The sequence below is a fragment of the Mesocricetus auratus genome, unplaced genomic scaffold, assembly GCF_017639785.1.
Source record: "Mesocricetus auratus isolate SY011 unplaced genomic scaffold, BCM_Maur_2.0 Super-Scaffold_100004, whole genome shotgun sequence".
Lineage (NCBI taxonomy): Eukaryota > Metazoa > Chordata > Mammalia > Rodentia > Cricetidae > Mesocricetus > Mesocricetus auratus.
This window is the reverse complement of record NW_024429189.1, coordinates 113,230,087-113,244,267: the sequence shown is the minus strand read 5'-3', so window position 1 is coordinate 113,244,267 and position 14,181 is coordinate 113,230,087.

Here is a 14,181-nt window from a genome sequence, read left to right as displayed (position 1 = left end):
TGGAGTCATTATAGCTTTGAGGAGAGAGCTGACACTAGTGAGATTTCCAGATATCTACAAGGATAACACCAACTGGAAAGCTAAGTAATAGCAGAGATACTACATTAATGTCCTCTACCTGATGATAAGGTTGATGACTACCTTATATGACATCCTAGAACCTTCATCCAGTGACTGATGGAAGCAGAGACACATACAGCTAAACACTGAACTGACCCCCTGGAACCCAATGACAGATGGAGGAGTAATGAGCAAAAGGGTCAAGACCGTGCTGGTGAAACCCACCAAGACAGCTGACCAGACAAGGGAGAGCTTTTGAACCCCAGACTGATGGCTGAGAGGCCAACAGGGGCCTAATCCAGACTCCATGAATGCTGTGTCAGTGAGGAGGCCTCAGAAATCTCTGAGGCCTTGGGTAGTAGATTAGTGGTCACCATGGCATACAAATGAACTTTGGGAGCCCATTCCACATGGAGGGATGCTCTCTCAGTCTGGACACATGGGGTAGGGCCTAGGTCCTGCCTTGGATTAAATTACAGACTCTGGAGATCCTCCCAAGGAGGGTCTCACCCTCCCTGGGGTATAATGTGGGGATTGGGCTGGGGAGGAGGGGCTGGTGGAGGGACAAGGAGGGGAGAGCTGGGATTGACATTTGAAGCATGCATGTTTCTAATTTAAATAAAAACACAAAAAAGAAGTTATAAACCAATTGGATTTAACAGTCATCAATAGAACATTCCATCCAAACACAAAAGAATACACTTTCTTCTCAGTGACACATGGAACCTTCTCTAAAATGGACCACATATTCAGCAAAATAGCAAACCTCAATCGGTACAAAAAAAATGGGATAACCCCCTGTATCTTATCAGACCACCATGCTTTAAAGGTAGAATTCAACAACAACACAATTTGCAGAAACCCTACATGGAAATTGAATAACACGCAATTTCACCATTCCTGGGTAACGGAAGAAATAATAAAAGAAATTAAAGACTTCCTAGAATTCAATGAGAATGAAGACACAATATACGCATACTTATGGAACAATTTGAAAGCAGTGCTAAGAGGAAATTTCATAGCACTAAGTGCCCACATGAAGAAACTGGAGAATAGTCACACTAGAGAATTAACTAAAAACTCTAGAACACAAAGAAGCAAACTCACTCCAAAGGAGTAGACACCAGAAAAAAATCTAATTGAGTGCTGAAATCAATAAAGTAGAAACTGGGTAAACAATACAAAGAATCATTGTAATGAAGAGTTGGGTCTTTGGGAAAATCAACAAGATAGACATACCTTTATCCAAACTTACTAAAAGTCAGAAAGAGAACATGCAAATTAGCAAAATCAGAAATGAAAAGGGGGACATAGCAACCAACACTGAGGAAATCCAGAGAATCGTCAGGGCATTCTTTTAAAACCTGTACTCCATAAAATTTGAAAGCAGAAGCAGACACCCATAGCCAAACACCGAGCTGAATTCCTTGAATACAGTTGTAGAGAGGGAGTGATGAGCAAAGGGGTCAAGACCAGGCTGCAGAACCCCACAGAAACCGTCTACCTGAACAAGGGTGAGTTCATGGACCCCAGATTGATAGTTGGGAAACAAGCATAGGACTGATCTAGACCCCCTGAACATTGGTGTCAGTTAGGAGACCTGGGCAATCTATGGGACCTCTAGTAGTGGATCAGTGTTTATCCCTTTGGCAGCCCATTCCTCATAGAGAGCTACTCTGTCAGCCTCAGCCTAGACACACGGGGGTGGGGGACCATGGGGATGGGGAGGAACTAGGCCCTGCTCCAAATGATATGACAGACTTTGAAGATCCCCCATGGAAGGCCTCACCCTCCCTAGGGAGCAGAAAGGGGATGGGATAGGGGGCGTGTGGGGGGCAGGGTAGGAGGGGAGGGATAGGGAACTGGTATTGACATGTAAAACAAGCTTGTTTCAAATTTAAATTTTAAAAAAGGATGAAGCACACCTGAGGCAAGAATGTTTCATTTTCATTGTTTCCCTATCAATTTATTTATTCATTATTTACATAATTAAAAATAGATTATTCCCTCATACAATACATCCTGACCAATTTCCCCTCCCTCTTGTCTTCCTAGCTCTGTCCCCATCTCCCCTTTCTCCCAGATCCACTCCCTCTCCATTTCCCTTCAGGTATGTTCAGGTCTCCAAAAGACAACAACCAAACATGACAAAACAAGACATAGTAAGTCAAGGCAAAAACTCTCATATTGAGGCTGGGCAAAGCAACCCAATAGGAGGAAAAGGGCAGGCATGTTTTAATGGAATTCCTAACATTTCCAATAAAGTTTACTATCTCCTAATGTTACTTCTTTAAAGTAAAAAATAATTTTTGAGATAGGGTCTTGACATACCTCAAACTGACCTCACATACAGTAAAGGATGACTTTAAACTTCTTATGATCCTCCTGCCTCATGTCCTTAGTGATAGGGTCACAGACATGTACTACCACACCTGAGAATAGAACCCAGGGCTTTGTGCATGCCAGGCAAGAAGTCTACAAATTGAGTTACATCCCCAACATCTTAAATTAAAAAAAAACATTTATTTATTGGGGGTGCACACTACAGTGAATATTTGGAGGCCAGAGCACAACTTGTGGGATTTATTCTCTTCGTTCATGTGGGTCCTGAGAATTGAACTCACTGAGGCTTGGTGGCAAGTGCCCTTACTCATTAAGTCATCTTGCCAGCATAAACAAAATTTTATAAAGAAATACTATCTGTAATCTTATTAAGAACCAAGGCTACATCATTTCTATTCATTGGAGAAGAAGCAAGTTTGGGAATCTTAGGTCAGTGAAAGCTTAAAATGTGCAGCCTTTCTCATACCTGGCCATTTGAAGCTGTGTGGGAGTCACATATTTGAGGCAATAGAGGTACAACTTCATCATCCAGTTATTATTTTTTCCCTACAGCACAGAACACTGAACATGCCTCTTATTTTAGATAGAATTCATTTATTCTCTTCATGACTTACAGTTTAATAAAAGCCTAAATTGATAGACAGTGGTTCCCTCTTTAAGAAAACTTTCTTGGTTAGCAAAGAGCAGGCTTAGACTAGGTTGTGGTTTACTTTCCTTGGTGGTTATTTATGATTCTTCTGTTATGCTTATTCTAAAGTGTACTATCATTTGAGCAAATTTACTTTCAACTCTCTACTGAGTTCACCAAAGACAAGTAATCCTCCTGCAACTGGCAGGGATGAAGACTAAGCCACCCAATATGCAATTAAGCATATCGCAAGGTTCAGCTGCTGTGCTACAGTTTACATTCATTACAGTCATTTAGCAAGGTTCTGCTGCTTATGCCCCGCTCTGGAAGGGGATTTGTGTCCTTCATTAGCATGATGGTGCCAGCAAGGATGCTGGGGCATATTCCACTGTCAGGTGGAATCACAGCATTATGAGATTATGGCTGCAAATTTCACCCTTCTGCCACTGGTGGAGCCCTCTAGGAATAGGTCTTTTCAAGCAGCTGCGCCAACTTTTGAATGGAAAGCTGTAGTGGTACTGGTAAGCACAAACAACCGGGTAAGTTAGAATGGTTACACAATTTGAAATTAGGGATTCTGTTTTGAGTTAGGACTCAAAATGGGCACAAATAAGTATAACTTTAAAATCACCAAATTCAACTTTCTGCCTGCTGATGCGGTGAGGGAAGAAGCATCACTGAAAGCTCTCCTCTCCCTGCCATCATATGGAAGTCAGAGACTCCTAAGGAACCAAAACAACTGTGCAAGCTCTTCATCAGAGGGCCAAGCTTCAAAACAACCAATGAGTCTCTGGGGAGTCATCTGAGCCATGGGAAATTCACCAACTGTGTGGTAATGAGAGATCCAAGTACCAAGCACTCTAGGGGCTTTGGACTTGTCACCTACACCACTGTGGAGATGGATGTATCTATGAATTCAAGGCTACACAAGGTACATGGAAGACTTTAGAACCAAAGAAAGCTGTGTCAAGAAGACTGTCAAAGACCAGATGCCCACTTCACTGTGAAAAATGTCATTGTTTGTATTGATTGAAGAAGACATAGAAGAACATTACTTTTGACATTATTTTGAACAGTATGGGAAAATTGAAGTGACTGAAATCATGACAGAGACAGTAGGAAAAAAGAAGAACTTTATCTTTGATGATCATGATTCTGTGGATAATACTATCATCCAAAAACACAACATTATAAATGACTATATTGAGAAGTAAGAAAAGGCCTGTCAAAGCAAGACACGTTTAGTGCTTTATCCAGTCAAAGAGATTAAAGTGGTTCCAGAAACTTTGGTAGTAGTCATGTAAGTGGTTTTGGTGGCAGTGACAATTTTGGTGACAGAAGTTGCTTCAGAGGTCATGGTGTCCTTGGTGGCAGCTGTGGTGGTAGAATATTTTGTGACAGTAGGTATGGCTATAATGGATGGTAACAACAAAAGCAATTTTAGAGATGTTAGAAGATACAGTGATTTTGACAATTATAACAACCAGTCTTCAAATTTTGGAGCAATGAAGAGAAGAAACTTTGGAGGCAAAAGTTCTAACCCTATGGTAATGGTAGAGGCCAATACTTTAAGTCACAAAACCAAGGTGGCTATGGTAGCAGTAGCTGAAAGGTTTTAATTCTTGCCAGGAATGAGGAGCCTAGAATGAAAAAAGCTAGAGAATGACAGGGAAACTAGAGGCTACAATAGATTTGTGAATTCATTCAAACATAGTGGAGGTAGTGCCTAAATTCTATAAGGAAGATATGTTTAGATATTTCTTATGCATATGGACAAAAACCCTTCAGAACCATATTTGCAACTAATTGAATAACTGGTTTAGTTTCTGTTCTGTAGAAAGTGTAAAGTATCTGCAAATAAAGGGTTTTACTGTAGACTTTTTCCACCCATACTATTGACTGCTAAATATAATAGTCTGATCACAACATTGAATAAATATACTTATTTTTTAAATGTGCTATGTATAGTCTACTTTAAAGTCAACTTGGTGAACTTTTCCAACAGTCTGAAGTTAGAATTCCTTCAGAGTGATGCCATAGTTCCATTTGAAACTTACTTATATGACTGTTAGGATTAAGAAACAATTATCTTTAGAAACTTTAATAAAGTTAAACTCTATGTTACTGTTATGACCTTAATGAGTTTTGCCATTTAAATGGTCACACAAACAATTATTTCACAGAATTATTTGGTTAGAAAAATGCTTATTGGAATATCCTATGCAATATCAAATTGAATGATGGTAACAGATAAAATAACAGAAAGGAATGTAGCTTATGTATCTTCCATTGTCATGTGTCAAGGGCAAAAGACACAAAACAGAAAGGGATAAGGGAAGACATACAGTTTGCCAGATGGGACAGAGTCTTGAGAATGTTTTTGGTAATGATGAAGAAAGGAAGCAAGTCAGCAATAACAAGGTCACTGATTTAAAGATCTGCTAATCAAAACAATTTGTGGCAGTACACACTTATAGTCCTAACATGCACCAGAGAAATTAGGGTATGACTGAGAGTTCCAGACAAGCCTGGGCTACACAGTGAAACTCTCTCAAAAATCCAAAAAATGAACATAAAATTTAAAAACTTAAAATTTGGGGCTGGAGAGATGTCTCAGCAGTTAGGAACTTGTTCTTGCACAGGACTTGGATCTGATTCCTAGCACTTACATGGTATCTCACAATCATTCATCACTATAATTCCAAAAATGACTCCTCTTCTGCCTTCCATGGGTACCAGGTACACATGCAATTCACATACATGCATATAGGCGAAATACTCATACATATAAAATAAATAGATCTAAAAATAATTAAAAACAAAAAGATATACTAATAGGAGGCTGCTAGCCACATTTAGGACTTGAGGATCCTGGGATTTTGCAGCTGGAACTCTAAGGCCATCTAGACCACTGGTTCTCAACTTCTTCAACAGATGCATGGACATGCATGATTTTACGAGCATTATGTGGAGTTAAAATTTGGGTCTAGAATCTCTCCCAAGTCCCCATGTGCTGAAGCCTTGATCCTTAGCAAGCCTTATCAGGAAGTGATTGAATCTGTAACAGGTGAGGATTTCTGGAAGACTGTCAGGTCACTGAGGGCATTGCCCTCAAATGAAGAGTAGGATTCTGGTCTTTCCCCTTCCTCTCCTTTGCTTCCTAACCAGGAGTTGAATGGTTCCACTCCACTTCTCATTCTCAGCATGATGTATTGCCTCACCATAGCTATGGGGCCGACCAATTACAAATTGGAAACTCCAAACTGTAATCAAAAGTAAACCAGCTCAAAGTTTATGATCTCAGGGGTCTTACAGTAACCCAAAGCTCTCTCTCTTACATATATGAACTCTCAGGTTAAAAACTACATTCCAGAAAAATCTTGTTATAGAAGGGGAAACTGAGTTATAGTATGATTTCTTAATGATCCAAGAGATCTATCTGGCATGGAGATTATGTATTTAGAGAAAATTAGTATTGAGTCAACATTAACATAAACCAGGGCTGGAGAGATGACTTAATGGTTAAAGGCATTGACAAGGTTGGTGCCTAGAGCCCATGTCATGCATGCAGCTCACAACTATCTGTATCTTCAACTCTAGGAGCTTCAACACCCGCTCTGGCCTCAATGGGCACCTGCACATACATGGCATATACTCACACAGACACACACACACACACACACACACACACACAATTAAAAATAAAACAAAATTAATATTAACAAAATTAAAAAGATGACTATAAACCAGACTACAAGCATAGAATGGAGTACATGACTAAAGCCCCAGTAGTTGTGATGATGAGGCAAGAAGACCAGGAGTCCAAGGCAGTCCTTAGCTACAAAGCAAGTTTGAGACCAGTGAAGGCTACATGGGACCCTGACTTACAAACAAAAATAGCAATAATTAATTAAACTATACAGACTAGAACAGTACACTCTTTAAGAACCCCAACAGTGCCGGGCGGTGGTGGCACACGCCTTTAATCCCAGCACTCGGAAGGCAGAGGCAGGCGGATCTGTGAATTCGAGATCCGCCTGGACTACAAGAGCTAGTTCAGGACAGCCTACAAAGCCACAGAGAAACCCTGTCTTGAAAAACAAACAAACAAACAACAACAAAAAGAACCACAACAGTGTTCCTTCACACAAGGTAGTCTCTTCTCCTTACTATAATACTCAAGATTGTTAAGGGCTGGCCCCTGCCCACCTTCATAATTTTATTGTCATGTCACTTTCCTCTTGAAACACCATCCACCCAGGCAAGCTTCTGTGTTGTTCCCTGTACTTGCCAGGTTGGGAGCCCACACAGTTACTACTCCCTAGGTCAGACACTCTTTCCCTGAATGTTCACACTGATCTTGCATTTCCTTAATTTATGATTTCAGACAAATAGAGGCCCTTCCTTGAACATGGAATTTACCATGCCATTGCCAATCAATCTTCTTGTGCTTATTAATGTAGTCAGCCATTTGTTATCCTCCACATGGTCAGTAAAACTATCTGAAAGAGGAAACGTCATTTTTCTTCTCAGCATATCCTTAGTACCTAGTATCAAGCCAGAAATCCAAAAGGTACTGGAGTAGGTACCAAGTTAGTTGACTGATATACAATAAAACACATATCCACAAAGGAACCAAGAAAGGAAAATGTGACAGTACTGGGATGGGGATGTTAGCTCAGTGGTAGAACACTTGCCTAGCATGTACAAGGCCCTGAGTTCATGTACAACAGCACCTTTGAAAATATAGCAAAATGAACTTTACAACTAAATTGTGAGAGTGCTCATATGCCTTATTCTTACAGGCAAAGTGCAATTTTTCTACCAGTTTCCTGGATGGCTTTGACTTGACAATTGTAATGTTTAATCCAAGTAAGCAATGGAATTTCATCAAATTAAACTATATCCAGACCTGGGAATTTTGATTTCACTAATTTAGTAACAGATCTGCTAGTGTGGGTGGAAATGCTGTCTTGGAAGTAAGCTTTGGAAGGAGAACTTGTAATTTTTGGACCTATGGCTGAATTGATTTCTTTGCAGATGGACACCATGGAGCTGTTTCTTGGTGTGCGGCTTTCCACTGCATTACCAAACTTGGGAGCGTCTTACCAAACATTGACTGGAGATAATGAGTTGACTGTGAAGAGATTATAAGCCTTCTTTCACCATGATAAACGAGGCTCTGATTTCAAAAGTTAACAAAGATTCGCTTTGAGTTTATGTGCTGTTTCCCCAAGTCATTCTGAACTGACAACTAAATACGCAGCCTCTTTTTGGCATCTTTTATCAGCAGGGGCAGCTGGATGAAACTCAGTCACAAAGGAGATCCTGGTGCTATCATTAATAGTGAATTTGTGTAACAGATGTTGTCTACATATTAAGCTGACTGCTTAATTTTTCTCTTGCAAACATTAAGCCTCTTGAAAGTATAATATACTACACTCTATCTGAAAATTTCCATTCTTATTGTAACACAGTCCTCCTTCAGGAAGAACAGCATTTACAATTCAAAAAACAAAAGCGACCCTCAAATGAAGAAATGTTATGTTCTTAACATCTGTGTTCATCATGATTACAATGAAAAGAACAAGGAAAAGACATTATGGGAAAACACATGTATAAAAAACAAGTTCAAATGAATAGGTACTGAGCAAATGATGAGATGGGTTCTGCATCCTGTTGTTCCAAACGCATACTGCTTAGGATAAATACAATAGGGGACAAAGAGTTAGAAATTTTGTGTAAAATGCTAGGAAAAAGACTTCATCCCTCCCACCATCTGATTATAACTGTCTTATTTTATGTAAAGAACTAGTTGCTTGTTAAGTACAGTGAACTCGAGTTTTCCACAAAATCCTCTCCCATAATAATACCATATACCACATTTTCCTCTTTGATTTTAAAATAAAAACTTTTATTTTGGAATAGCTAAGGATACTGTCATATGTATCATCAAATTAATCAGTTCCACATTTCCCTCACTAGATAACAATCACCTTCATAAAACCATAAGAAGGTTGTAGGCAGGTGTGCTGGTGCATGCCTGTACTCACACCACTTGAAATGCTGAAGCAAGGGTTTCAAGAATCCTGAGCCAGACTGATCTACATAGTGAGAGCCTGCTAAGAATAAAGTTGTATATGAAGAGATTACACATTCTGAAAACATTTGAAAATTTTATCAAAAGCTTAAAAATATTTAAACATCATGACCCCAAACTTAACCCTTGAAAATATGTTCTTAGTAGTTTAAAATAATAAAAAATACAAAAATACATTTTAATAGCGTAAAAGGAAGCAATGACACATTCTTATGTATTGTCACTTGAAATAAATTATTACCCAATAAAAGATTATTTAGCCATTAAAACTATGCATATAAGACTACATAATAACATGACATTTATATTTCATATTAAATGAAAATAATGCAAATATTATATATAAGTACAATGATATATAACTTTGAAAATAAGAATATGAAAATGATTGCAAGACTACAATAAAATTAAATATTTTGTACAAAAAGGTGGCTATATATTGAAAGCATGATATATCAGAAGAACAACTGTCTTCTGCAGTAAGCATTAAAAGTATTATTTTGTAAGCAATACCCTGGCTACCAAATTACTTGATTATGACCTGAAAATCCTGTTCAAGTCGCATTTTCAGGTTATTCGTTAATACACTTGTGTAAATAAAGGGTAAATGTCAACACCAGCCTCATCTCAACACTGAAAACAGCATTCTTGCTTCTTGATTTAGGATGTCGAAGTATAGACATCTTCCATCCTATTTATAAGGAACCTCCAGATCTTCAGAACAGGTTATACAGAAGAGAGTGGCAATGAACTGTCCCACAATGTGTTATATAAATTAAGTCCCCACCATAACGGTTTTAATGTATGGAAAAAACTACAAGTGGATAAGAAATAAGAGGTAGCCTATGTTTCTCAGAAAGTATAGGGTTTATGTATCAAATAAACTAAATTCCTACCTACATCACATATAACCACTACCTAAAGATGCTTCATTTTCAAGGACAGGAGAAAAAGCAAGCACTACATGCTAGTCAAGGGTGCTAGGGACTATCACAGATACTATCACACTTCATTTTCATACCAATCCTTTCTTTCTCACTTTTTCTTTGCAGTGTGGTAGGCAATCTCTCTACCACTACATCCCAAGACAAAAAATGGCCAACAAGAAGAACAAGCAAACAAAAACATCAAGTAATTTTTGAGGGAGATTTAGGATATGAATTCAGATCTGAGTCTGAGTTAGTAAAAACCCTCTCCAACTTCCAGACTTTTGCAAGGATTCTTAATGTACTTTCAATTATTTTGTGCACCATGAGTGTGTTGTTCACATGTATGAGACAATCATAAATGCACATGTGTAGGTGAGAGTTTGACATGTCTTCCACATTCCCTCTCCACTTTATTTTCTGAGGCAGGTTCTCTCTCTAAGCCTGTAGCTCAACAATTCAGCTAGTCTAGGTAGCCACTAGCCCTAAGCATCCTACCTTCACCTCCCAAACATTGGGATTACAGGTGAGTCAGTAACGTTAGTTTTTATGTTAGTTGCTGGGGATCTAAACTTCAGTCCTTATGTTTGCTCAGCAAGCCACTTGATCCTCTGAGACAGATGTTTTTCTTTCTTTCTTTCTTTCTTTCTTTCTTTCTTTCTTTCTTTCAATTTTCCAAGTAGAGTCTGTATTCACAATAGATCCATCCTATCCTTGCCCAAATGTCTTGGAATTATTGCAGCAGAGATACTTTGACATTTTGTAGGCATGGACATTGGTAGGGACTGAAGGTACATTGTCTACATTGAGGCCTTCAAAAAGAAGGTGGCAACCAAGACTAAGAGATGAGTGAACAAGATTTGAGAAGTCATCAAATAGATCCATTTGATTAAAACTATTATTAATGCTGCCAATTAGTTGTCCACTTGAAAAGCAAAGTTTAATACAAAAATTCTCAAGAATTCAAAAGAAGAGACAACTAATGTACTTATTGTTCAACACCCAGTTTACATTTACCCAGATGTTTCACATTTGCTTAATCTATCATTTTCCAATTTTTCCTTGCTAAAATGTTTTAAGTAAATTCTTATCATGTATTTTCTCCCTATGAACATTTTCTTACATAACTGTAAAGCTCTGGTCACAATGTTGAAGAAATCATTGTTTTGCATAGTTGACATCAAGTAAGGGGGAGAGTAGAGCTGAAGGCATGTCATAGAAGCAAGCATGTCTCGAGCCATGTTTTGTAGGGTCCATATGAGACAGAAACCTTTTAAGGTCTTCCCTCTAAAGCAATTTACTTCCCTCAACCCCAAACAATACTCAGTCTATAGCCATGCTGTGTCTATTGCTCCCATTTTTTTTCTTTTTAAAAACTGGCTTGTTCCGGGCAGTAGTGGCACATGCCTTTTATCCCAGCACTTAGGAGCAGAGGCAGGTGGATCTCTGTGAGTTCAAAGCCAGCCTAGTCTACAAAGCTACAGAGAAACCCTGTCTCAAAAAATTGGCTTGTTCAAATTTGGAGTTTAAAAGCCACCATTTTTAAAGTACTGAGAGCAAGTAACTGTTGGATGCTAAATGAGTTATCTATATCACCCCATCCCAGACAAAAGGAGCATCATGGGGAAAAAAGACCGTTAGAGAGAGAAGATGGAGGAGAGGATGAAACAATTAATATGACATGGTTATCACAATATCAAACACACAGCAGCTGTGACTACTCATATGTGTGTAACACAAACACACACAACATAGGGTTAGGAAGGAGTTGGTTGTGAAGAAGGGAATCAGTAAGAGAAGAGGAAATGGAGAGGGTGATGAGAAATGAGCACAATCTCAATGCATTCTATACATGTTTATAATTGCCAAAATAAATTTAAAAGGCCACTACTTGCTTTAGGATGCCATTATTCTATTTAACTTTGCTTCGGGGTGCATTTTACTCCTTTTTTCTATGGCTATTGATTTATTGTGAGTACTGGGTCTGACATTTATAAAGCTTGTTTCTATGTCCTGGATTTTCTTCAATTGATGCATGTGATGATATAAATAATTAATTTTCCATCTATAATTTACTTCATCTATTTTTTAATTACTGATATAAATTTACCAATATGATTATATTAGAACTCATGTTCTCTGTGTCTGTAGTTGTTTACACCTTTGTGGTTTGTTACAGGTCTTTGGTTTTCTGACCACAACTCTAGTTTATCATTTTAAAGAATTTCCTTTATATTTTACTGAAATTCATTTGTTTTATTCCATTTATTATATTTTAAATATATATTTGTTTATTTATCTTTTAATTGTTTTCATTATTTCTTTCCTCTTGCTCCAATCCTTCACTCTACAGAATCAATCACTGGGAAATCTGCTTGACTGACACAAGCTCTGAATCCAAGTAGTACTGCTCAGACTGGATACAGTCTGGTCACAGATATGACCATTTTTCAGCAGGCTTCCCTGAAGACATCTGAGATGCAGTTTCTTATTTCAGCCATTTCCATTTGCTTTTCATTTTTCTGGGATTTATCATTGTTACAACACTTCAAATGATGTTTTATGAACTGTAAAGAAAGCCTAGCAGTTAGAAATGCTTACTGCTCTTGCAGAGGACTCAAAGTTGGTTCCCAACATGCATGTCAGGTAGCTCATAACTATCTGCCTGTAACTTCAGTTCCAGAGGATCTGATACACTCTTGTGTCTTTGGGCACCCACAAGTGGGGGCAGACATACACATGCATGTAGACAAAAAATGTGAGGATTTAAAACAATAATCAATACTGAATGAATACCTCTTACCTGAAATGCTTAGGACCAAAAGTTTCTGACTTTATACATATTTTTCAGATTTTAGAAAATTTGTATTTTCTTTTATTCATTTATTCTTTTATTTTTGAGCTCATTACATCGTTTCTCCCTTCCTTTCCTCCCTTCAAAGCCTTTCTCTCTTCCACATTTATGGCCTAGTCTTTCATTGATTGTTGCTATACACACACACACACACACACACATTTATAAATATATAAATACAACTACCTCAGTCTGTATAGTGTTGCTTGGATAAATGAAAAATAAAGTGTATGTACACACTATGTAATCCTATTGAACTAAAAAAATAAAATCAGAACTTTGTGGGTAAATGGATGGAACTAGAAAAGATCATATTGAGTGAGAAAACCCAAACAAAGAAAGACAACGTTGCATGTTCTGACTCAGCAAAGGCTTCTAACTCCAATGAGATGTACTTCAGATGAAAAACCATGTACTTCAGACACAGGACACACAGGCCTCTAAGCTGGAACTTATCTAAAAGCCTCCTTCCTGAGGACTAGTTTTTATGGTACCAAAAGGAACCATGAAAACTTCCAAAGGAGGGAAGCAACCAACAGTCCTATCCTGACATGAAGTAGTGACACACATATCTTGGTGGTAAACAACAGCTTTCTAGTTGGACTTAAGACAACTCATTAAGAGGGAAATCATGTGCGGTACAGAAACCTAGCCAATTACAAAGGGGTAGTGAAGTCATGAATCTTGAAGGAAAAACTACAACCATCACTTTGCTAAGCCATCACAATTCCTAATTGCATTCTAAATATTTATCCTTATGTCCACAGATAAATATAGTCCTTACCCCTCATCAAGGAAAATTCTTGCCTTAGTTTGGGTTTTTATTGCTGTGAAGAGACACCATTACTGTGGCAACTCTTATACATGAAAACATTTAACTGAGATGCTTGCTTACAGTTTCAGAGTTTCAGTTCTTTATTATCATAGTGAGTAGCCTGGCAGTATGCAGACATACATGGTGCTAGAGTTGGCAGTCCTACATCTTGACTCAGAGGCAACAGGAATTTGACTGACAGTCACACTGAGGGAAGCTTGAGGAAAAAAGACCTCAAAGCTTGCTCCCAGTGACACACTTCCTCTAACATGCCACACCTCCTAAGAGTGCAGCTCCCTTTGGGGGCCATTGTCTTTCAAACCACTATGCTTCTCTTTGCCACAGATGGAGGAGACCATTATAGAAAATCACAATAAATCAAAATGCAGAGTTGTTGGGCCTAGGTTCAGTGAATACTTCTACAAAACAAAAACGACTCCAGCACTTAAGGCTCAG